General features: G+C 46.9%; 1 long non-coding RNA gene across 1 annotated transcript in view; it reads right to left on the bottom strand.

Moving 5' to 3' along the window:
- LOC135318871 (uncharacterized) overlaps nt 1-23,121 on the bottom strand; it is a 31,743-nt gene extending 8,622 nt beyond the window's left edge. The window contains exons 1-3 of the long non-coding RNA XR_010377263.1: nt 22,374-23,121; nt 14,797-14,949; nt 13,940-14,047 (exon numbers count right to left, since the gene is read on the bottom strand). This is a non-coding gene — a long non-coding RNA (uncharacterized LOC135318871). The remainder of the gene's footprint in view (nt 1-13,939; nt 14,048-14,796; nt 14,950-22,373) is intronic.
- Nucleotides 23,122-26,448: the final 3,327 nt, after the last annotated feature.

Here is a 26,448-nt window from a genome sequence, read left to right as displayed (position 1 = left end):
AGTAGGCCTACAACAATATATATTCTAATTTAAATGGCCAAAGTTGATAATAAAGAAATGATTCTAAATGCACCAAAATAGAAACAAGTGCATTGCAAGAGAACTTTCTAATGTCTTCAGCTGATTTCTTAATAGATAGATTGGTAATTTTTTCTTCCCTCTTTCATTTTGTGTTGATCTCTATTCCAAGAACTGATGAAAGGCAGATTCCTTCAGTCTAAACAAGATGAGTTGGCAGAGATTCTATAAGTGTTCAAGTTCTTGGAAGAGGTCATCATAATCAACACATCTCAAGGGGCTTTTTCAGACAATACAAGAGACCATGCACCAAGCCCTGTTTATACTTTTACCAGGAGTGGGCCAATGTATTAAGACTTGCTGTTCCTTCACACTAAACCAGCCATGCAGGTATACCTTCAGTCTGCTACTGCAGTTGAATTGGAGCCAGGTCCAATTTTACCAACACTGTAGGGAGAACCTGAGCCTGCTACTGCAGGAGACACAGCACTGTGTCCCATTTCACCAATCTTTCAAGGAGGCCCTGAGCCTACTCCTGCAGGAGACTCAGAGCCAAATCACATTCCACCAGCTGTGTAGGAAGAACCCCAAGCCTTCACTTGCAATGGACCCAGGAATGTGTCCAATTCCACTAGCCTTGTAGGGAGACCTTGAGCCTATTCCTGCAGGAGAACCAATTCTCTGTCATATTCCACAATCCCTCCAGGAAGATGCAGGGCCTCCTCCTGCAGGAGACTCAGGAATGGGTCCAATTTCAATAGTCCTGCAGGGAGACTCTGAGCCAATTCCTGCAGGAGACCCAGGACTGGGTCCCATTCCATCAACTCTGCACTAAGACCTTGAAGTGGGTCCAATTCCACTAGCCTTGCTGGGTGACCCACAAGCCTGATCCTGCAGGAAAATTAGAGATATGTCATATTCCAGAAGCCCTGCAGGAAGACTGAAAACCTGCTCCTGCAGGAGACCCAGGAATAGGTCCAAATCCACCAGCCTTGCTGGGAGAGCACAAACCTGATCCTGCAGGTGATACAGAGCGAGGTACAATTCCAACAGCCCTGCAGGGATATCCTGAGGCCACTTCAGCAGGAAACACATGACTGGGTCACATTCCAATATCCCAGAAGGGAGACTGTAAGCCTGCTACTCCAGGAAACCCAGGTCTTCGTCCCATTCCACCAAACCTGCAGTCAAACACGGAGACTGCATCTGCAGAAAACAGAGTGGGTCACATAACACCAGCCCTGTAGTGAGACTACAAACCTGCTCCTGGGGGAGACCAAGCCCTTCAAAGAGAACATGAGCCAGCTCCTGCAGAAGAACAAGAGTTGTGTGACATTCTACCAGCTCTGCAGGTAATCCCTAGGCTTGCTCCTGCAGGAGACAGACATCCCAGTCCAATTCCATCAGCCTTTCCAGGGAGAATCCCAGCTTCCTCTTGTAGGAGAGCCAGAACTAGATCTCATTCCACCAACCCTGCACGGAAACACTGAGCTTGCTCCTGCAGGATACCCACAGCCAAGTCATATTCCACAAACCCTGCAGGGAGACACTGAGTCTGCAATTGCAAGAGACTGAGGACTGGGATGAATTCCACCAGCTCTGCAGGGAATCCCTCACCTGCTCCCATAGGAGACTAAGAGCCATCAGTTCTGGTGAGGTCCCTAAGCCTGCATCTGCAAAAAATACTACAGAGTGGAGTCACATTCCACCAGCCCTGCAAAGAGAACAGAACCTGCTGCTGCAGGAGACACAGGACTAGGTCCCATTCCACCAACCTTGCAGGGATACCCTGAGCCTTGGACCAAGGAATGGGACAAATTCTGCTAACCTTCTAGGGAGACCATGAGCCTCTCCTGCAAGAGAACCAGAGATGGGTCATATTACAGTATTCTTCCAGGAAGACCCAAGGCCTGTTCCTGCAGGAAATGCAAGAACAGGCCCAATTCCTCCAGCCTGAAGGTAGTGTCCAAATCTGTTCTGGCAGGTGACCCAGAGATGGGTCACATTCCACCAGCCCTGCAGGGAGACTCTGAGCCTACTTCTACAGGAGACCCAGGAATGGGTCCCATTAAACCAACCCTGAAGGGAGACACAGAACCTACACTTGCAGGAACCACAGAGCCAGGTCACATTCCATCAGCCCTGTAGTGACCCCTGAGCTGGGTCCAATTACACTATCCTTGCAAGGAGACCCTGTGCCTACTTCTGAAGCAGAACCAGTGATGGGGTCATGTTCCAACAGCCCTGCAGGAAGACCTGGAGCCTGCTTCTGCAGAAGACCCAGGACAGGGTCTGATTCCACCATCCCAGCAGGGAGAAAACTAGCCTGCTCCTGCAAGTGACCAAGGTCTGAGTCATATTCCACTAGCCCTGTAGGAAGAACATAAGACTGCTGTTACAGGAAACTCAGAGCCATGTGCCATTCCAGCAACACTGCAAGGAGACTCTGAACCTGCCCCTGCAGGAAACAGAAACCTAGTCACATTCCACAAGCCCTGCAGGGATACCTGAGCCTTCACATGCAGGAGACCCAGGCCTGGGACCAATTCTACCAGCCCTGTGGAAAGACCCTGAATCAGCTCTGGCAGGAGACTAAGAGCCATGTCACATTCCACCAGCCCTACAGGTAATTTATCAGCCTGCTCCTGCAGAAGAACCAGAGCCAGGTCACATTCCATGAGCAATGCAGGGAAATTTAGAACCTACACCTTCAAAAGATTCAAGATTTGGACCAATTCCAATGGCACTGCACGGAGACCATGAGCCATGTCCAATTCCACTAGCCCTGCAGGAAGGCCCCGAGCCTACTCCTACAGGAGAACCTGAGATTGGTCATATTGCAACAGCTCTAGAATGACCCAGAGCCTGCTCCTCCAGGAGACCCAGGACTATGTCCCATCCACCAGCCCTGCAGGGAAACCCTGAGACTGTTCCTTCAGGAGAACCACAACTGGGTCACATTTCACCAGCAATGCAGGGAGACTTAGAGCCTGCACCTTCAAGACACCCAAGAATTGGACCAATTCCAACAGCACTGCAGGGAGACCATTAGCCAGGTCCAATTCCACTAGCCCTGCATAGAGACCCCGAGCATGCTCCTGTAGGAGACCCAGCACTGGGTCTCATTCCACAAGGCTTGCAGGGAGAAACTCTGCCTGTTTCTGCAGGAGACCAACAGCTGAGTCACATTTCACCAGCCCTGAAAGAAGACCCCAATCCTGCACCTGCAAGGGACCTAGGACTGGAACAAAATTGACTAGCCCTGTAGAGGGACCCTGAGCCTGCTTCTGCAAGAGAATCAGAGATGGGTCATATTCCAACAACCCAGCAGGGACAGTCTGAGCCTGCTCCTGCAGGTGATACAGAGTAGGGTGAAATTGCAAAACCTTGCAGGGACACCATGAATCTGCTGCTGCAGGAGAAAAAGGATGGGGTCTCATTCCACAAGCCTTACAAGGAGACCCTGAGCCTGGTCTTGCATGAGATCCTGAGCTGGATCCTGCAGGAGACACAGGACTGGGTCCCATTCTACCAACCCTGCAGGGGAACCCGAACCTGCACCTGCAAAAAACACAGAACCGTGTCACATCCCACCAGCTCTGCAGGGAGACTGTAAGACTAGCCCTACAGGAGACCTAGAGCCAGGTTACATTACCAGTCCTGCAGGGAGACCCTGAGCCTGATCTTGTAGCTCCTCCTGCACCTACACACACACTTCTATGAGACCCAGAGCCAATTCAGGCATCACCACCCCTACGGGCTGAGATGCCTCTGCAAACACCAACACTGTCATCTAACTCTCAGAATCAACCCACTCCCAGACCCGAACTTTACTTCCCTTCTCCTGGAATCATTTTTTTTTTTTTCTGTAATTTCCTTGTTTTCTTTCATGTCATTTAGAGTATCACCTATTTTTATGTTTTAAGTTTACAATAATAAAATTTAGATGTTTTTCCATTTTAAATTATGCAATTCAGGAGTATTAAGTGCATTCACAATGCTGTGTAACCATCATCACTGTCTAGTTTCAGACTGTTTCTTTCCTCATAATAAAACCCTGTATCCAAAGCACACATTCTCTTTTCTCCCTCCCCTAGCCCCTGACAAGCCCTAATCCTCTTTCTCTCTGTGTGTCTTTCCCTACCCTGGATGTTCCCTATCAATGAAATCATACAAAAGGTGGCTGTTTGTGTCCGCTCTCATATTTTAACAAGGGACTGGTGTTTTTTTTTTTTTAACTTGAAGTAGTATTTTGGTTATTCGAAAGGGAAACCCAGGTGGATTAAACATGAGATGTACAAAATGAAAATTTTTAGTAACTATGTGCATAATCTCGAGATAGGCACTGCTATTCTATGTGTGATACCAGAGCCAGAAGGGAGATGCTTAGCTCTTCCTGTGGCAAAACATAACCTAAAAAATAAAAAATAATAATATTCAAAAGCCATGAAAGTCAAACCACAACCTGGAAAAATCATTTTTCATAACCTAAAGTCAGAGAAAGGTTTCACATCCCTGTGGTCCAAAAACTTCTTGAAACACTGTGTTCTAAACAGAAACAGAACAAACACATGCAATTCCAACAAGAGGAAATGCAGGTGGCCAGTGTATATTAGAGGTGCTTGACCTCTCAAGTGAGGATGCACACAGATGTACACACTTTGGAGACAGCATTGGTCACCATCACACTGGCAGGACTTTAGCCTGGTGACAACCAGCTCTAGTGACAACATGAGGAGGCAGAGGCCACAGTAGATCCCCTGGAGGGAAGAGTGAGCAGACACTCCTCTCTGGGAGAACAGTATGCAGGATAAATTACAGTTCCACAAGTTCACCCCTTTCCGAGTAGTGCTGATGCTTATTGTTGATCATACTAAAATTCTTGCACAATTTTTCAAAGATGTCTTTTCAAGGATGTTCATCACAGTTCTGGTTTAACTAGTAGGAGATTGGAAGCAACACTAATGTTCATGGAGAGGGGGTGGGATTCATCAGTTCTGGTTCACATGGAGGAATGATTGTTGTGCAGCTGGAAAAATGACTGCTAGGTCTTTACCTGATGTCAAGGAAGCCCTCAGTTTGGATGCTTGTTAATCCATCATCTACATCCCAGATGCCATCTATGACCACATATGTGTCAAATCATCATAGATGTAAATGAATCTTGTGGTGTGTGAGAGACAGAGGCAGAGAGAATAAGAGAGATAGAGACTGAGAGATGTTCACCAAGCCATTCATGACGGTCACTTCTGGGGGTGGGATTTGCAAATCTCTGCACTTTTCCTTTAGGCAACATTTCAAGTGTTCATAATGTATCTATATTGCTTTACTAATTCTAAGGTATTTAAAGCATATGTTACTTGAGATTCATTCATATTGAATCCACAGCATAAAGTTTATTATTTTTATTTTAAAGTATTTGTTACAAGTACAATCAGCATTTATGAGAGTAAAATGATAAATTCTAAAGAATTAAGAATCAGATAAAGAACAAAACCTTTTGGTGACTCAGACACAGGCCAGCTAGTTGGCAGCAAATGGCAGGGTGGGACAGGTTTCTCTAGAAGGTTGTGTATGTTCTGAATCAGCATCCAATAGAGGCAAGGAAAAATTACAAGACATGTACGCTGGAAACTACAACAGCTTGTTGAGAGTAATTAAGAAAGACCTAGCCCTATTTTAAAATTTGAAGGAGTCAAAGTGACAGAGTAGACAGACACACAGCTTGACCTCTCCCACAAATACACAAAGAATTACATCTACAAAAACATTGAATTGCACAGAAACCTCCTGAACTCTGGCACAGTGTCTCTCATTTTGAAATACAGGAAGATTCTCACAAGATATGGTAAGGAATAAAAAGAAGAAAGACAAATTCAGTGCAGGACTGATCCTGCAGGGAAAAAGTAGCATGGGAAGAAAGGCACCCTCACACTGGGACACAACCTCTCTAGCTGGGAGATCAGCTAGGAAAGAAGCAGAGCTTCCAAGGTTTGGAGGACACAGTGGCAACTGCATGGCAGGCAGAACTGGGGAATACTGACACAGAGGGTCCCTGTGATGACCAGCCCTAGACATGAACTAGCAGGGATGAGCCAGGACTGGCTACTGGATTCAGTGAAGAGCCCAGGCAGAGGGCTGGGTCACACTGCAGAGAGGCAGCATCAGGAAACTAGAGGGCAGTGTGAGCTCTGGCTGTGTGTGTGTGTGTGTGTGTGGAACAGAACAGACTGAAACTCTCATAAAAAAGCACCAATGTTGGTATAATGGGGGAGGAATGATGCATGGCTGTGCCAAAGTCACTTTCTCCACTTGGCTCCATTGTTGGTGTGTTCTCATGAGAAGAGAAATGGGGCTTGGTCATAGCCAACACTGCTGCACAAAGGCAGAGCTGAATGTTGAATCTATATCCTGTGCCATTGCAACTTCACAGGCGGGACTGAGATTTGTTTACAGCCCCAGGCAGAGAGGGTGGATTTGCTCTCTCTGGTCACTTTGTGGATCCACACCTCTGGGACTTACAGGCAGTGAGTGCAGTTCTGACTCAAGAAGGGTGGCCAGTGAGGGTATTTACAACAGGGTGGTGTATGGTTCCATATGTGGATGCAGGATTGGGGTTTGAGCTGAACCTGTAGTGGACCACAAATTCATGTGTGTGACTACACACTTGCTAAGGCAGGTCCAAGTGACTGACACTGCTGGATCTGCACTGATGTTTCCTGGGGCTCAGAACCTGAGGGGCACCAGAGTAGGTGGCTGACATTCCCATAGCTAAAGCAGGGATAAAGCCAACATCAACAAATAGTACTTTGTAAGTCTGCATAACAAGTGACAGACAACACCACAGAGGGAACTCCCCAGTGGAAATCTCCTGCCTATTTTTCTTCACAACTGAAGTGCTCCCACCCTGCCTACTACACACCACAGCTCAGAAACGGGTCTCGAAGAAATACATAGAGCCAGAGAAATATGAGTAAATAAAGAAGCCGAGGAACCACTTTCAATTAAAAGAACAAGAGAAATCCCCTGAAAGAACAAACAGTAAAATAGATTGATAGTCTACTAGACTTCAAAAAGGGAATGATCAACACACTGAAAGAACTAAAAGAGACTATCAATAGAGACAGAAAACTTTGAAAAGAAAATTTAAACTATAAAGAAGAGCTAGTTAAAAATAGAAAATTCAACTACAGGCAATCAAAAACAGACTAGATAATGCAGAGGAATGAATAAATGACTTAGGAGACAAGATAAAAGAAATAACCCAATACAGCAGACATAAAAGCCAATAAAAACCAATTAAAGCAAGATAATATAAAGTGCACCAGCCTATGCATAATAGTGGGTCCCAGAAGGAGAAGAAAGAGAAAAGGGGATTGAAAATATAGTTAAAGAAATCATGACTGAAAACTTTCCAAACCTTAAGAAGGAAAGAATTATCCAAGTACAGGAGGCACAGATGGTCCCAAACAAGAAGAAACCAAACAGACCTACACCAAGATATATTATAATTGAAATGGTTAAAGTTAAAGATAAAGAAAATATTCTAAAGGCAGTGAGAGAAAAACAAAATGTTAGTTACAAGGGAGCCCCATAAGCATTCAGCAGATTTCTCTACATAAAAACTTCTGGCCAGAAGGGAGTGGCAAGATATATTCAAAGTCCTGAATGAGAAAAGGCTGCAAACTAGGATATTCTATCTAGAAAGACTCTCCTTTAGAACAGAAAGAGAGAGAAAGAATTTCACAGACAAGCAAAACTAAAAGAATTCAGCAGTACTAAATTTATGCTAAAAAAAAAATTGAAAGTTCTAATCTAAATAAAACATAAACAGGAAGCTATAGAAATTAGGAAACCATAATTGGAAATGCAATAAATACAGTGAATTGCAAGGGAAAACATGAAGATATAAATAAGTCAGTAAGTCAATAAAGAAAGCAAGAAAGAAAGAGAGAATAGCAAAATCATAAAAGGTGAAAGAGGAGAGCAAGAGAATATAGATTTTGTTCCCTTTTTTTTTTTCTTCTTTCTTTTTGTCTTCTTTCTTTTTAGGATGCACTTGAGCCTACATGACTATCAACTAAAACCAAACAGATGAAGTAAGGGGTTACCATACTTGAAAGACAAGATAACCATAAATCAGAAGTATATAAAGAGTCATAAAACCCAAAAAGAAACCAAGCTTATAGAAAAGAAATTTATCATATGACAAAAATGAAAAAAAAATTAAAAGAAAGAAACAAATAAGAAATACCAAATCAACTGGAAAACAAATTTCAAAATGGCAATAAAACCACATCTATAAAATAACTACTATAAATGTCAATGGACTAAGTGTTCCAATCAAAAGAAAAAGTGAAGGAGGAGGAAATATGGTGGAGTAAAAAAGATGCTCAGAGCTCACCCTCTCCCACAAATTCACCAAGAGTGACATCCACAGACACACCCACCACCCAGAACACCTGCTGAACTTTGACAGAATATTGCCTTCTTCAAAAGATAAAATTTTCCACAAATCTGGTAGGAGAAAAGAAGGAAAAGGAAAATAGTTCAGGACCATTCCAATGAGGAGGGAGCTGCAAAGGAGTAATAGCATTAATACACTGGGTCTACCCAACTCCAATGGCGAGTTCAGCAAGATGGAGAGGGAACATCTGTGGCTCGGATCTGTACAGAATAGTCTTTGACTGACAGAACTAAGTTAATTGGGCACAAAGAGTCCCAATGATCCCCAGCCCTAGACGTGAACCAGCAGAGGTGGGATGGGACAGGCTGTCTGAGTCGAGCAGAGGATTCGGGCTGACTGTACAGAGGAAACCTTGGGGGACTGCAATGTTCTGTGTGCCATGGCTGGGAGAGTATACAGATTAGAACAGCCTGGGTCTCCCATAAAATCCAAAAAAAAAAAAAAAAAGGCAAAGCAACACTGCTGCTGTGCCCTGGGGGGAAGGGGATCCGTAGCCTTTGTGTCCACAGACCCACAGTGCCATTATTGGAGACTTCTTGGGAGAAGAGAGTCAAAGCTCAGCCATAGCCACCATATTTTCTGGTTCATGGTTCCCAGGTGAAGGAGGGGTCAAAAGCCGAATCCCTACCTAGGGGCTCCACAACCTCATAGGTGGGACTGAGATTTGTTTACAGTCCCAAGCAGAGGGGACCATTACACACCGATGCCTCTCTGAATTTGCTTTTCTAAGACAAATGGACAAGAAGCAGTGTTCTGGAACAGAGCAGGGGTGACGGCTAGTGCAGCTGTTTTCTCTGAGTCCACCTATGAAGCATGGACCTAATGCGGCAGGGGAGCTACCTGCCAACTACCTTGCACAAGTGTGGTGCTGGGACCAGGCATCTGGTGGGGGTGCAGACCACCCACAAACTGATGCTGGGACACAGACCAGGAGCACGACTGGAGGGCCTCTGGAACCAGCAAGTGGAGTTTTCACAGCAGGATATGGGCAGGAGTGTGACAACCACAGGAAAAAACGGAGCTCCTGCTCAATAGCCAGGGCAGACTCAGGCCACCAGAACACCAGCCACACCACCAACAAAGGGAATAACAGGCAAAAGGCATGGAAGGAAGACTTGGCAACCACCCATAATTAAAAACAACCTTATGACAAAATTAGTAAGAGTGCATATTCTTGGAGAAAGGCCAAGATAGTGGAGTAGAAGGATACTTGTATTTTATCCTCTCCAATAAATACACCAAGACTGACATTCACAGACACACCCATCCACTCAGAACATCTGCTGAACTTTGATAAAACATTGCCATCTTCAAAAGACGAAATGTGCCACCAATCTGGTAGGAGAAACGGAAAAAAGAAGGAAGAAAATGCAAAATGGCTTGGGGTTGGTCCTTTGAAGAGGGAGCAGCAAAGGAAGGATAGTGCTGGTTGACTGGGTCTCCCCCTTTCCAACGGAGAGGTCAGCAGGATGGACAGGGAACCTCTGAGGCTCAGATGTTTACAGAACCGCCCTTGACTGACAGAATTAAGTTATATGGGCACAAAGTGTGTCAACAACCCCCAAACCTAGAAGTGAATCAGGGATGGGAAGGGACAGGCTGCTGGATCCAGGCAGACTCTGGTTGACTGTACAGAGGTAACCCTGGGGGACTACAGTGTGCTGTGGACAACTGCTTGGATTGTATACAGATCAGAACAGCCTGGGCCCCCCATAAAATAAGAAAAAAAATAAAGCAAAGCAACACTGCTGGCTTGCCTGAGGGAAGGGGAGATTTGTCCTTTGTCTCTGCTGACCCACAGCAACATAACTGGTGATTTCTCAGAAGAAGAGAGATGAGGCTCAGCCACAGCCATCATACCCACCCAGGCAGAGGCAGGGTTGAAACCTGAATATGTACCTGGCAGTTCTGCAGCCTCATAGGTGGGACTGAGACTTGTTTACATCCCCAGACATATAGGAAGGTTCTGTCCTGGTGCGTCTATGAACTCGCACCTCTAAGACAAATGAACAAGGAGCAGAGTTCTGGCAAAGAGCAGGGACTAGGGCTGGTGTGGCCATTTGCCTCAAGCCCACCTACAGAGTGTGGAACAGATGTGGAGTGGGGAGTAGCACTGAACAGGGGAGCAACCAACCCAACTACTGTGCAGGACTGCTGCACCTGGACACGGCATTGGGAAGGGGCACACCCTGCCCACCTACCATGCAGGAGAGCAGCACCAAGATGCAGCATTGGGAGGAGATGTGACATGTCTACCTACAGGCACTGGGAGCAGCACAGACCAAGGGTGTGACCAGAGGGTCTCTGGAAACAATGAGCTGAGTTCATGAAACAAGGCAGGGGCAGGAGCTGTGACAACCACAAAACAAATAGGAGTCCCCATTCAATAGTCAGGGTAGGCTCTGGTTAACAGGTTAACGGCCACATCCGTAACCAAAGGGATAACAGACAAAAGGCACAGAAGTAAGACTTGGCAACCACACTTATTTAAGAAAGACCTCTTGATAAAATTATTAAGGGCACACAATCTCCACGGGAACATCCTCTCTTCTTTTTCTGTTCCATTTTCTTTTACTTTTTAAATGTTACTTCTTAAATAATTTTTATATTTCTATTTTTAATCCCTTTTAAAATTTTCTTTTAAAATACTAATATTATTATCTTTCAATTTGTCCAATTTCATTTTTATCTTTGTTTTGTTCTTCTGTTATGATAATACTCTGTTCTCAAATATTTTTCTTCCTTTAATGTTTTAAAAATTCATCCCAACTCAATTGTTATCTTGTTTCAATATGTTCTTCTGTTATTGATTATACTGCTTTTAAAACTAATTTCTTTGTGCTTAGTTTTATTTCTGCATCCACTTTATATAAATAAATAAACTCCTAAAGGACGACAGTAGATAACTGATACTCCATAAGCCATAGTGCCAGAGAGATATAAGCAAGATGAAGAAGCAGAGCCACCTCTCTCAATTAAAAGAACAAGATAAATCCCCTGAAAGGACAATAAATGAAATAGACATTGATAGTCTACTAGATGATTTCAAGAAAGGAGTGATCAAAGTACTGAAGAAACTAAAAGAGATTGTCTATAGAGACAGAGAATATGTCAAAAAACGAAATTGAAACTCTAAAGAGGAGCCAGTGAAAATTGGAAAACTCATTTGCTGAGATGAGAGTTGAGCTAAAGGCTGTAAAATGTAGGCTAGATAATTGAGAGGAATGAATATGTGACTTAGAAGACAGGACAACAGAACAGCTGAGAGAAAACAAATAAAAACCAATGAAAGCAATATAAGGGACCTATGGAATAACATAAAGCATGCCAACCTACTCATAATGGGGGTCCCAGAAGGAGAAGAAAGAACAAAGGGGATTGAAAAGGTATTTGAAGAAATCATGACTGAAAACTTCCTAAACCTAAAGAAGGAATCAGATATCCAAGTACAGGAAGCACAGAGCGTCCCAAACAAGGAGGTCCCAAACAGACCCACACCAAGACATATTACAATTAGGATGACCAGGGTTGAGAATAGGAAATGATTCTAAAGGCAGCAAGAGAAAAACAAAGAATGAGATACAAGGGAACCCCCATAAGATTTTCAGCTGATTTCTCTACACAAACAGTACAGGCCAGAAGGGAGGGGCAAGGAATATTCAAAGTCCTGAATGAAAAAATGATGCAGCCTACGATACTTTATCCAGCAAGGCTATCCTTTAGAATAGAAGGAGAGATAAAGAACTTCACAGACAAGCAAAAACTAAAAGAATTTAGCAACACTAAACCTATGCTAAAGGAAATATTGAAAGACCTACTCTAAACAGAAAAGAAGCAGGATGCTACAAAAAGGAGAAAACCATGATTGGAAAGGTGATTGCTACAATGAATTACAACAGAATAAACATGAAATCATAAAAGAGGACATTTAAATCATTAAGGGTGGGGGAGGGGAACAAGAAAATTTACAGGTTTCTCTCTCTCTCTCTCTCTCTCTCTTTTGTTCTTGGTAGGATGAGTTTGAGCTTATATTACTATCTGTTTAAAACAAACAGATATAGTAATGGGTTAATATACGTACAAAGTAGGGTAACCACAAGCCAAAAAGTTACAATAGAGTCACAAAACTAAGAAGACACCAAGATAATAAAAAGGAAAATTATCAAACCACAAAAAGAAAATGAAAGGAACAAAGAGGAAATACAAAATCAACTGCAAAACAAAATTCAAAATATAATAAACACATATCTATCAATAATTATTACAAATGTCAATGGACTAAATGCTTTAATCAAAGAATATAGAGTGCAGAGTGGATAATAAAGCAAGTATCTACAATACACTGTATACAAGAGACCCACGTTAGGGAGAAGGACACACATAGATTGAAAGTGAGAGGATTGAAAAAGATATTCCACAAAAATGGAAATGACAAGAAAGCAGGAATATCAACAGTGATTTCAAATAAAATAGACTTTAAAACAAAGATTATAAAGAAAGATTAAGAAGGACATTTTATAATGATTAAAGGAGTCATAGATGAAGATATTACACTCATTAACATATATGAACCCAACATAGGAGCACCTAAATACATAACAGATAAAAAGGGAAAATTTGATCGGAATACAGTCATGGTAGAAGACTTTAACTATCCACTGACATCACTGGACAGATCTTCCATACATAAAATTAATAAGACAACATAGAAATTAAATGATAAAATAGAACAATTTGTCTTGGTTAATATTTTCAGAACATTATATTTCCCTAAAATAGAATATACATTCTTCCCAAGCGCACGTACCACATTTTCTAGGATAGATCATATACTTTGGCACAAAAGAAGCATTAACAATTTGAAGAAGATAGAAAATATTTGAAGCAACTTTTTCTGAACAGAATACCATAAAACTAGAAATTAACTACAGAAAAATAAAGGAGAAATAAATGACAGCATGGAGATTAAACAACATACTACTTTAAAAAAAAAAGGGTGGATGATGAAATCAAATAAGAAATAAAAAAACACAGTGAGACAAATGATGATGAAAACACAACCACACAGAACCTATGGGATCCAGAAAAGGCAGTGCTTAGAGGGAAGTTTATAGCGAGAGAATCAGGTCTACCTCAAAAAAGAGGAAAAACTGCAATAAACAATCAAAATTACCACCTAAAAGAATTAGAAAAAGAAGAGCAAAAAATAACAAAAGTAAGCAGAAGGAAGGAAATAATAAAGATAAGGGAGGAAATAAATAAAATAGAGATATTAGAAACATTTGAAAAAATCAAGCCAAGAGATGGTTTCTTGAAAGAGTAAACACAATTGACAAAATTATGCTCTATGCTGGAAATTGACACAACAATGCAAACTGACTATAACTCAATAAAATAAAAATTAAAAAATAAATATATTAACAAAAGAAAAAAGAAAAGGTAGTTTCTACTCACCAGACTGGAGGAGGGGACTGCACCCCATGCGGGGTCACACCCCATGGGAAAGCCTGGGGTCAGGATCGGAGGAGCAGGGTGCTGTGGACAGGATCTGTCACAGGGTTTCTGCAGGAGGGGAGGGTGAGGCATGTGAGCAGGCTGAGGACTGGCCATTTGAGTAAGTTCATGGGCTCTGGGGTGGAGGGGCTCCCCCAAGTGTCTGGACTTGACTCTGGGTGAGTTGGGCAGGTGGACAGTGTCTCTGTGTGAGTCCAAGTCCAGTGGAGGGGGTAGTGTGTTAGATCTAGAAGGACTCCTTCTGGGGTGGGAGGGCCCACAAGGGAGGCAGGAGGCCAAGTCCAGGTGACTGAGAACAGGGTGTGTCCTGCATAGGCCTGCAGGGCAGACGAAAGCATCCAGTCTGCAGAAGGTGTAAACATGGTCCATACAAGGGCTCAGCTCAGATGTCACCCCCTCAGAGGAGCCTTCCTTGCCTGCACAGTCTACAGGGACAGCCTCCTCCACGCACATCTCCAAAGCAGACACCTGCTCCATCTCCTGCATAGCATTCAGGAACCGGGCCCCTGCTCCACGCCCAGCCATGGTTCCACTGCCCTGAGGAAAAGCCCTCCACAGCCCCATCAAGCCCTGCACGACCTGGGCCCCACCTCTCTGTCTCTTCTGCCACCAATGTCTCCACCTGACCCTCTTCTCCTCCACTCCTTCACTCCCCCAGCCCTGTGTGCTCTCCAGAGCACGTGTCCCTCCTAACATGCTGTGTGTGCTCACTGTGTCTCATCCACTGCATGCCTCCCACCCAGGTCAGTATCCAGTGCACAGTAGGGCTCAGTAAGTAGAGAATGAATGACTCTTACCATCACTGCTGGGAAGACCTTTGTCTGTGGCCTACAGTGATCACACACCCGTCACACATTCGCTGAGGTCCTACTGTGTGTTGGGCGGGTTCCATATACCGGGCACAGCAGGGAGTGAAGCAGGCAGGTCTCCATTCTCATGCAGCAGACAGCCTGGTGGGGGACACAGAGAAAATTAAGTATAATATACACAATGTCCGGAGGTGATATGTTCCATGGAGAAAAATAAGGTCAGGGAGGACATTTGAGCAGATTCCTGGAGGTGTTCAAGAAGCAGGCGGAGAGAGATCCTGGCTGAAAGAGCAGCCAGCGCAAAGGCCCTGAGGCCACAGTGGGATGCGCGTGGAGGGTCTTAGTTATCCGTGTGAGTTCTTAGTCCTGCCTTGAGTACGTATGGTGCTTTTATTTGTAAACCTTGATTTCACCTTTAAAGCAAATTAAACTGCATCATCAATCTGCATAATTTAGCCAATTGTTTCAGGTGTTGTGGGCACAATGGCGGGCTAGTTACTTGGGTTGGTAAAGAATTACCAGCGTCTGAGAAGGGTCTAGGAAAGTTTAATAGGGACACTGCTATAGGCAACATCAGGCCACACAGGCAAGAGGTGCCTACACGAGCGCCAAGGTTGAGTGTGTGGGGTCTGTTATTGGGGGGGGTGCTGTTCACACAAGGAGGAGGGGGCTGCATGATCAATTCATGCACAGGTACCTGGTTGGTTGTGAGATCTGTCAGGGGCTTCTCTGAACAACAGGCTTTACCACTTTAATAAGGGCAGGATGTGAGGCCTCTCTTCCTGGGGCAATGAGTTTTCATAGGGTAAACACACAGCAAGAGGAGATGTTTTATAGCTTGTGGAAATGCAGGTGTGCAAAGGGTCCTGCAGTGGGGAGTGGGAGGTAAGGTGCCACTGGGCTCTAGGCACACAGAGAGCCCAGGGGTGAGGGTGTATGACTCTAAAGAGTGCCACCTGGCTTCACACCAGGGACTTTATGTGAAAACAGGAGAATCTAGGTTGTCAGCACGTGTCTACTCAGTGACCTCCCTAAGCCTAGCTCTGTCAGGCACCAGGTGGCTGTGAAATGAACATGAAGGTCCCCACCCTGAGGACCCCAATGAATGAACATCTTGACATCCTCAAGCCCCTTCCCCTGCACCACCACCCCACCTCATCTGGGTCTCAGGCTCTGACCCTGATATCAGTGGCACCTTTGTTCCCTATATCCAGCTCCTCTGGACGTCTCTGTGATGAGCTGTTCCATGTCAGTGAGCCCCAAACTGAGCTCTGCCTTTACCCCATGAATGCTTCCTCCCTGTGAAGCCCCTTGTGAAGGAGCCACCACTAGCAGGATCCTTCAGCCCTGAGTCTCTGCCTTCCCCACCCCTCCGATTTCCCCCAGCCCATGATCCCCTCTGGAGGTCCCTATTATCCTCTCCCTCCCACTTCAGTCTTGGGCTGCACACCAAATCCCTCTTCACAATCTCCCACAAGACAGGTCCAGGTCCACTAGGGGACACTGAGGTGACACAGGTGGGTGTTGCTGGGAATGAAGAGCAGGATCCTGGAGCAGAGGAGAGGCAAGGGCTCCCAATCCACCAGAACACAGGCTAAAGTGTGGGCAAGACACCCATAAAGGGTGAGGCAGGCATCACACTGCAGCCCCGCCCTCTGCTCCCCCAGGGTGCCCTGTGTTTCCTGCTTTGGCCTGGGGGACTTCCCCCCTCACTCTCTGTTAGAGGGGTGCCCATTCATTCATTCACACCCTCATTCACCATGTACATGGGTCCTGCTCAGTGCCAGGCCTCAGCTGGATGACAGCTCATCCTTGGGGACACAGCTCAGATCTCACCTCCTCCATGAAGCACTTCTGGATTCCCACCCCTCCTGAAGTTCCTCTGGCCTCAGTTGGGACCACTAGGGCTGAGACCACACTCTGATTACCTCCCAAGTCTGTGATCTCTGTGAAAGCACTGGGCCCAATGTGGAAAGAGACTCAGAAAAACGGGGCCAAAAGGGGCTAAGAAAAATGTTATTAGTTCTCTATTACAGAGAAGGGCACTGAGCAGAGAGAGGGCAGTGTCCAACCAAAGCTACAGAGGAGGGTCTCAGTGAGCCCTCCCTTGGCCCTGTTACTAGTTCTCTGTTACAGATGAGGACACTGAACCACAGAGAGGGAGCAGAGCCCTGCTATAGCCTTGGCCCCACGGCCTGTGTCCTTTATTACTAGCTCAATGCTGCCAGCAGGGGTGTGGGCCTGGAATGGAGGTTGAAAGCAGCCTGACCCCCAGGACCCCTTCATACACAAAGTCAGTCTCAGGAAACACCCCTCAAGACCTACTCTACACCCCTGGGATTGGGACCTGATTGCTGTTCCTGGAAGCTGCCTGGGCTTCCCTGTGAATTGGCCCAGGAGATGCTTGGGACAGACACAGGGCCCCTGAGGCTCCCTGTCCCCAGATGAGCAGCTCTGGTCCCCTTGACTGTCCCTGGCAGAGGCCTGATGACATAAGGTGTTGGCCGGGTAGCCAGCTGTGGAGATGAGGAAATGGGAGCAACATGCATGTATATGCAGAGGTTCAGCTATTCACTCAACAATCATTGATTCAGGCCTTGCAGTGTGGCTGGCCTGGGCCCAGGCCTGGGTGTCCAGTAGTGAATACAGTCAACCCCTTGAGCCTTCTGGGAAAGCAGTGCTCGGAGAAACTGGCCCTCAGAGCCCCCATCCTGCTCCCCATGAACAATCACACTGAGATGAGGCTGCAGCCATGGGTCCCAGTGGAGGGTGAAGGGAGGAAGGAAACCCAGAGTGGGCACTGACCATGAGCCTGGACACTGGAACCAGATGGCCTGGGCTCTGTAATCTGGAGTGGTCACCTCCCCTGTTCTCTCTGTGCCTCAGTTACTTCTGCAGAAATGGGTGATAACGCCTGTCCCTGCCCCACAGATTTTCATGAGGAGTCAGTGATCTCTTATGCATGTAGGACAGTGCCTGGCTATGGGTCAGGATACTGCTCACCTCAAAATAGTCTGTCCCACTTTAAAGATGAGAAAGCCAAGGCTAAGGGGGTTATGAGACCAGCCTGGGCTAGCCCCCTTCTCATGCTCTGCTGTCCAGGTCTCCTGCTTTTACATCATCCCTCTGCCCCATATCCACCCAGCAAAGTAGGTGCTGAGAATCTGAGCAAATCAGAGTATGAATGGAGGCACACCCTCTCCCCAACTTGGGCTCTTGGGGCGGTGGGCAGGATGGGGATATCGGGCTCCCCCAGACTGTCCAGGAGGCCCAGCATGTCCGTCACCTCATTTCCACTCAACACGGAGTAGGTGTGTGTCCAAGGGCCAGAGGGCGATGGAGTAACCCAGGGTGGGTGGATGCTAGGTAGGTGTGGGAGGCACAGAGTGGCCCCTGGAAGACAGTGTCCAGGCAGCCAAGGTGTGGGGAATGAGGGTGCCCAGAAGGGGCAGAGGACAGAGTCCAGCCTGGACACCACCCCCTGCTGGACCCTGATCTGGGGTGAGAATTGGGACAAGCCAGGGCCCCGCTAGGGCTCCTCATCCAGCAAAGAGGTGAGGAAAACTTAAGGAGACAATGGAGGCTGACCCCACCGTGCTCCCTGTGTGAGGGTGCTGCTTCCAGGATCCTGGAGGTTCCTTAGACCCTTGTGAAGTGGCTGCTGTTTCCAGCCCCATGTGGGCAGAAGAACTGAGGCAGGGAGGATAGAGTGACTCAGGACAGAGCTAGGATTCATCCAATAGTGTGTGCTGGGCCTCTCGCTGAGAGCAGCCTCTGGGCATCATGGACTCAGGAAGTGTCTTGTCCTCCCTCTTAAGGCTCCTGGCATGTTAGGCAGGAAAGGTCCCAGTGCCCATACCTGGGCCTCTCTGGGTGATGCTGACATGTGGGATCATGATGGTCCTGGGAAAGGAGAGAGAATGTAGGCTGGGCGTCAGGTCTGCATCAGACCCTAATGATGCCCCTAATGTTGTGTGACCTGGAAACTCCCTGACCTCTCTGTGCCTGGCTTTCCAGCTCTGACTCAGAGGACTGCTGTGCTTGGCACACAGTAGGACCTCAATCAGAGGAAAAAGCCAGCCCTTCCCCAGGAACCTCTCCTCTTACATGCCCAAAGCTAAGCCCATGTGCCACACATCACCAGAGCTGATACTTGACAAACAGGGCAAGTGAAATCCAGCAACCCCTCCCTCCTGCCTGAGGCCCTTCCCTCCTCAGTGACAGTGGCTCAGAGCAGGTCTCTGCATCCCAGAAGCCTGAACTGAGCCTTGTGACCTGGAGGAGTCCCTGTTCCACACAACTTTTTTTCCAGGTGCTTCCAACAAGACACAAGAACACCTGGTCAGTCTCTTAGCTGCAAGGTCCTCCCTTTGCAAATTCCCCCATCACATCCGGGCTAGAAGATGTGAGTTCCAGGGCACATGACCATCCAAATGATGACTTCAGGGAAACATCCCTGCCCACACTGCACTCTTCAGAGCCCACCTTCTAAAAGAAGGGGTAGTGACCCAAGGTTGTGCACAGTTTTATCACAACACAGCCCTCACCCACCCACCATTGGAAACATGTGAGAAGCAGAGATTCCCAAGTGCCTGGACCCCTGTCATCCAGAAAGCAGAGGTTAGGGTAACAGACAGAAGGGGAGAAAGTACTTTCATACTATGTATCTGATAAGGGGTTAACACCCAAAACATATAAATAACTCTTACAATTCAACAGCAAAAAAACAAGCAATCTGATTTAAAAAGTGGGCAGAGGAACTGAATAGACATTTTTCCAAAGAAGGCACACAGATGTCTAACAGGTACATGAAAAGGTGCTCAACATCACTCACCATCAGGGAAATGCAAATCAAAACCACAATGAGATATCCCCTCACACCTGTCAGGGTGGGTGTCATCAAAATACAAGAGATAACAAGTGATGGTGGTGGTGTGAAGAAAAGGGAAACTTCTGCAATGTTGGTGGGAATGTAAATTGGTGCCATCACTCTGGAAAAGAGTAAGAAGACTCCCCCAAAATTTAAAATTAGAACTTCCATATGATCCAGCAAATCCACTGCTGGGAATATATCCAAAGGAAATGAAATCACTATGTCAATGAGACAACTGCACCCTCACGTTCACTGTATCATTATTTACAATAACCAAGATATGTAAACAACCTAAGTGTCCATCAACAGATGAATGGATACAGAAAACGTGACGCATATATATGTATATATAATGGAATCTTATTCAGACATTAAAAAAATGAAATCCTGCCATTTGTGACAACTTGGATGGACCTTCAGGGTATTATGCTAAGTGAAATAAATAAGACAGAGAAAGACAAATACCTATGATCTCATTTATATGTGGAATCTATAAAATAAACCGAAACCCATAGAAACAGAGATCAGGTTGGTGGTTGCCAGAGGTGAGTCAGGGGGTGATTGAAATACGGGAAGATAATCAAAATGTACAAACTTCCAGTTAGAAGATAAACAAGTCCTGGGGACATAATGTACTGCAAGGTGACTGTAGTTAACAACACTGCACTGTGCATTTGATAGATGTTAAGAGAGTACCTCTTAAAATTTCTGATCACAAGGAAAATAGTGTGTGACTATGGGTGATGACAGACGTCAAGTAAACTTAATGCAGTGATCATTTCACAATATGCACATGTAACAAGTCATTATGCTGCACACCTAAAGCCAACAAAGTTATGTGACAATTGTATCTCAGGAATACTTATCCCAGGAAGCGGGGGTGCGAGCCTGGACTACCTACTGCAGGAGCTGCCTTTGCCCCCCAACAGCAGAGGGTGGTAGTTGTGACAGGGACTGTAGGTCCCTCAAAGCCTAGAATGTTTACTGTCTGGACCTTCACAGGGAGAGTGTGCAGACCCTGCCCTGGAAGACGGTGGTCATGTCAGCAACAATGGCCTGCCTGTGTGCAGGCTCAGCCCAGACAGCTCCTGTGCTCTGCTGTCACCGCATTTACTTCCCTCCACACCCTCAGAGGGAGAGGCTTCAATGTTCCGATTTTACACATGAGAAAACTGAGGCTCATTTGCTTTGAATTATTGACCAAGTGGTGGGGGAAGCTTTGAACTCCAGTGTTCTGATTTCAAAGCCACATCTCAGTCCTGATTTTTACAAGGTGGAGGTCCAGGCACTGGGGACCCTCCACCTTCCTCACTTGTAGTCTTACTCCAGGGCTGCCATCCCCGAGGCGTCTGGGTGAACACATTTAATCCGCTTACTCTGCACCAGCTGAGCCCTTGGCTGCCAGTCTGTTGTCGCTGCCTGACACCAGCTGAGTTTTACAAGTGAACCATCAACCCCTGCCAGCCCACCTGCCCTGCCATGTGGGGCAGACCCCTCCTAGCCTGGTCATTCTAAACCCTTAGCTCACACATTTGCACAACTGCATCGAAAGGGCCCTACTCCCTGTGTGGAGGTATCGACAAGGGGAAGGGAGGGGAGTTTCGGGTGGCCCCTTACTCTGAAGGTGACACATGACAGGGACATGTTCATGTCCATAATGGCACTCAATTTGAAGCTAAGAACATGGTCACAGCGAGAGGTAAAAGCTGAGAGGCTACAAGGCTGCTGAGAAAGGGGCTTGACTATTGAACTGTAAATGTCTTATTTAATTTAAAAATTAGCCTCCTGGGTGATAAGAATTTGCCCCTAAGGCCAGAATTGGCCACCTGACCCCTGGGAACCCCTCAATTCCAGAATGTAATCATCTGAGCATGGAGGGGGCTTAAATTGGGGTGCTGTCCTCTCAGTCATGGTGCACCTGCCCACATGTGCACCCATGAACTGCAGTTCTCACACATCAAGGCACCTCTCATGCCCTGCCAAGGAGGTCCAGGTCATAAGGAAGGGATGACAGACTGTGAGGTCACACGTGTGCCCCTGCAGGGGTGAATGTTGTATAGGGCAGAGCCCCCCCACTCTCACCTCCAGGAGGGGTGCTGGAGGGAGCAGGACTCCTGAGCCCCTAGGCTTAGCAAGCATCCTGGCTGAGGGTGGGTAGGCTGTCCACTCTGAAGTCATAGGTCAGATGGTAGATTGGGGTCCCACCCCCACAGCTCACTAGTGAGACCGTCTAGTCTGTTTTCTATGTAAACTGGAACCCAGTCACCCTCACCCTCAGAAGTAGGGGCAGCCTGTGTAAATTACAACACAAAGCCCTGGGCTGTTTCAGGTGCCTGGGGGTGTCCAGGCCCCTAGGCCAGGCAGGTGGGAGAGGAGATGTATGGGTTAGCAGGTGTGAGAGCAGGGCTGAGACTTGGCTGAGTGCATGCACTCTAATATCCAGGAACTGCGAGCTACCACTAGCAAGTCTGTTCACTGAGGCCATGTGTACTCTCCCTTGTCATTTACAATCCCCTGTTTGAACAGAGGCCTCTGGAGTCTATTAGCCACATTGTTGCCTGTCACCACACTGTTGCAGTTCCAGGGTCTCCATTTAGCCAGCTTGAAGGAATAGTCAAACTTTTTCTTAAAACCAGTGACAGAAAACCAAAGTGGCTTAAAGAAGCAAACAGGGCAGGAGAGAATGACTTACCTAACTGAGACATCCACAAGGAGATAGCTTCAGGCAGAGCTGTACCTGGTGCTCAGTGACATCAGCAGAAGTCATCTTTCCCCACCTCTGGGCTCTGCCACTGGTGTCATCTTCACATGGCTCTGCCTTTACGAGAGCAAGATAGTCACCAACTGCCACAGGCTGACATCACCACCCCTCAACTCCCAACTGAAATAGAACTTCTCTGCTCCCAGGATTCCAGCAACTAGGCCTGACCTCCGTGGAGCCTGATTGGGCTGGTGCCCAGCCCTGAGCCAATCACAGTGGCCAGGGAGGATGGAAAATGCTGATTGGCCAGATCAAGGCCATGTGACCATCCTCTCCAGGAAACCTGTGAGCTGTTCACCTGTTTTCAGGTTGGGAGACTGTGATGTCTCCCAGAGGATCCTGCTACTAGTACAACCTGCAGGTGGCACAATGAGCTGAAATGAGCCTGTCTGCTTGGTGACAAGTGACAGGTCACTTAGTGATTCCCTGCTCCAGGGAGGGAGACATGTCCAAACAATATTGGGGCTTCAGAGCCAGAATGTAGTAGAAAAGCCTCCCAGTCTCCCAAAAGGTGGGAAAGTGAGCAGTGACACTGGAAAGGCACTCCTCTCTGTGGCCCTTGGCTTTCTCCTTATTACAGTGGAGAGTGCAGTGTTGCCCCTGACAGCCCACTTCCCTGCTGGGAGGCCTTTGCAACAGGTGGAGAGTGCTTGGAAAAGCCCACTTATTCTGAGGAACTGTTATTGCTCCTTTTGGCATTATTATTTTCATGTCACTTGTGAGGTGGGCCCTGAGGGGTCCCTGATCTAGGGGCACAGACACCCACAGAAACTTGACCCAGTACTGCTGTTCATTCAACAATGACTTACCGAGCACCTACTGTGTGTCAGATTCCCAGGGTAGAGCAGTGGTGTTGACAGCACAAGCCCCTGCCTCACCTCATCTCTGCATCCCAGGTGGGGTCACCAGAATGGGAGTTCAGGAAGCAGAGGACGTGGCCGAAGCCTTGTGGGAACCCCTGGGTTTTTCTCTGTGCTGAGGGCACTAGCAGCACACCGATTGTGGGACTCAGTACCCGCAGGACCCAGCATTGATGGGTAAAGGAGAGGGGCATTTCTACAAGCCCATCCTCACTAACCCCAGGCTCCAGAGGGCAGCTCCACTCTGCTCAACCCAAGGGGGCATCTTCCACCATCCTGATCACCCTCTGGTATTACTCCCCGCTCAGATGCACTTTTTCCTGTGGCAGCTACACTCAGAATATGTGTTTGTTTCTCTCCCATGTGGTTAAGTGGACTTCAGATACATGATAGTGATGGAGTAGCTAAGCCTCTGGGCAGATTGCTGGGTGACCCGCGGAAATTGCTGCACATGGTGAGCTCCCTTCTGCCAACCAATGGGCCAGGCCCCACCACTGTTCTGTCTGTTCTACCTCACTTAATCTGCACAGACACTCTGTGCAGGACATCCTGTTATCCCCCATCTCTGATGACCTTGGGTGGACAAAGCTTGGGTTTGAGAAAGTTGCCCAGGTCACATTGTTTACAAGTGGGGAGCTGGGGATTTGCACCCTGGTACCAGGAGTCTGGATCATGGAAAGGCCTGGGTGGGGCAGCTTATTGCCAAGGGAAGTCCTGCCCAAGCCTCTCCCATGAGAGCCCACCCAACAGCACATCTAGCAGAGTCAGCATTTCCTGGACCAGATGGACAGAACCTCAAAACTTCTTTGCAAACAGATTGTTTCCATGTTCTTTTGCAAACACAGAAAGGCCACAGGCCAGGGAAGGATAAGGCCAAGAGTGTTTTCATTGGGGAGAATGAAGGACGTGTGAAGACACACAGCACTCCCAGTAGCCCTCTCGGCAGAGCCTGCCACTGGGTGAGCAGCTACCATGACTACCTACCATAATCCTGTCAGGTTCATGCCTGTACAAGCCTGCCTGTGAGAAGAGCAAAGTGAAGCTCAGAGAGGTGTGGGGACACTCCAAAGACAAACAGATAAGGTGGGATCATCACCACCATGCTGTGCTGGGACAGGCAGTCACCTGTCACATTGCTCATGCATGGCGTGATGGGAGTAGTGAAGGCCTGATAGGAGCACAGGAACACTGTGGTGAAGGTGATGTTTCTACCTGGGACAGCTGGTACCGGGAACTCTAGCTGATTCTTCATTGTGCCTGCTTTGAGTGTCAGCAAGTTGCAGCCTCATGTAGGGGAAGGGCTGCCTCCTTTCCACACCGGTGCACAAGGAAGAGCATGTACACACTGGCATCACCATAGACCACCGGCAGGATCAGGATCTGGAGCTCAGAGCAGAAACTGCCAACACCAGGAACTGGTGCAAGAGGAGGACCTGAGTGCCCCCTGAAACATTTCTAGTTTTAAAAACATACTTAATTAGGGGGAAGTGATAAACAGTTGATCCCTTCAAAATATTCGGTTATCCAAGGAACAACAGCACCTCAGCATTGTAAGAGGATTAACTCAGTCATCAATAACCATCACTATAGGTATGAGAAAACAGTGTTAGGAGTTACAAAATGGTCTCAAGATCATGCAGGTCAGAACTGAGAACCGTCCAAAGCATGTGCTGCATGATAGTCTCTCTAAGCTACCTGAGGCTTGGTCTGCTCCTGACACAGGGCAGATGGTCTGAGAAAACCACACTCCTCAGGGGACCCCAGGGAGTTGACAGAGTTGAGTTTGGGTTCCTGATCATCTTCTAAGTTTGGAATTTTGAGATTCTTCTGCACCTGTCCTTCCTCCAGAACAGAATCTGATTCAGGCGGGATTCCAAAGACTGAGGCATGTGCCAGGCAAGAGAGCAGGCATGGCTGGATGAGCGCATCGCCAGTGCCATCAACAAAGAGGCCAGGGCACTGAGATTTCCAGTGATTTAGCATCCTGGCTGGGAGGGGTCATGTGTTCTACAGTGAGTTCTGAGTATAATGCACCGCCCTCGAGGACCTGCAGGGGGCGCGCAAAGCCAGCGTGTCTTAGGTGGCGGTGCGCATACGCAGTCCGCGTCAGCAGCCAGCATCTTCCCTGGGGGCGGAGCTTGTTTTCCTCAGGACTGAGCTGGCGGCGCCATGGAGGCTCCAGGACAGGGCTGCCTGCGTGTCCGCGGGAGGAGGACGCTCCCCGCCCGCTGTCTGAAGTTACGCCGGTTTCCCACTGCCTGCGCCCGCTTCCTGCCGGGGTGTGTGTGGACCTGACCGAGCTGGGGCCCCGGCCGGCTGGGCAGGAGGGGACGGGTGCCCTGGCGGGCCCGCTTCGACTATTCTCCTCGCCCGCAGGGAGCGGGTGAGTGTCCGAGCCCCTGGTCCTCACCGCCCGGGTCCCCCTCCCCCGTGTGATCGGGGGTGTGTACACCGCGGGCCAGGAGCGGGGACGCAGGTGTAATGGGAAAGGGGCTGAAAAAGTACTGAAAGATTTAAAGAGAAGTGTGTAAATCACATTATGTTAATTTTTATATTTTAAGTGTGTCAAAGTCAGAGTTTATCATGCTTTTACTTTCTTGTCTTTAAAGGCATGCAATCATTTATTTTATACTTAAAATATGCTTCTCAGCTTATCTCGTTTTCAAGTCAAAATACTGCCATGGTTGACATTTTCTCGTAATATAGTGACAATCTTTAACATGTGTGAATATAAACTCATCGAAAAAATCTTGCACCATTCCATGGTGAGTAGTCTTGTTAAAAATAATATCCGGGTCATTACTAAATTATTACAAAAATATAAATTTTTTGAATCACTTTTAGAAGTTCCACACACAGTGGTATTTTTAAAACACCAACCACTGCATAGTGCGTAAGACCTTTTAAGATGAAATATATTCAAACCTAAAACTTTAGAATACTCAAAAGGCAGGATAATGGCTGTTTTTTCATTGCAAATACATTTTTTCTTCGTAAGTGCAAAATACGAAGGTATTCAGCTAAATTTTGTATATCTTTATTCAAAAGGTGAAATTAGAATATAATCTCATTTTTTATTTTAAGGCTATATTTCCCATAAAAATTGGTATTTTTATCTGTAGGATCTTAATTGTCCATTCATTTGT

Source organism: Camelus dromedarius, chromosome 22 (assembly GCF_036321535.1).
Source record: "Camelus dromedarius isolate mCamDro1 chromosome 22, mCamDro1.pat, whole genome shotgun sequence".
NCBI classification, from domain to species: domain Eukaryota; kingdom Metazoa; phylum Chordata; class Mammalia; order Artiodactyla; family Camelidae; genus Camelus; species Camelus dromedarius.
This window is presented reverse-complemented; position numbering and strand designations above follow the sequence as displayed.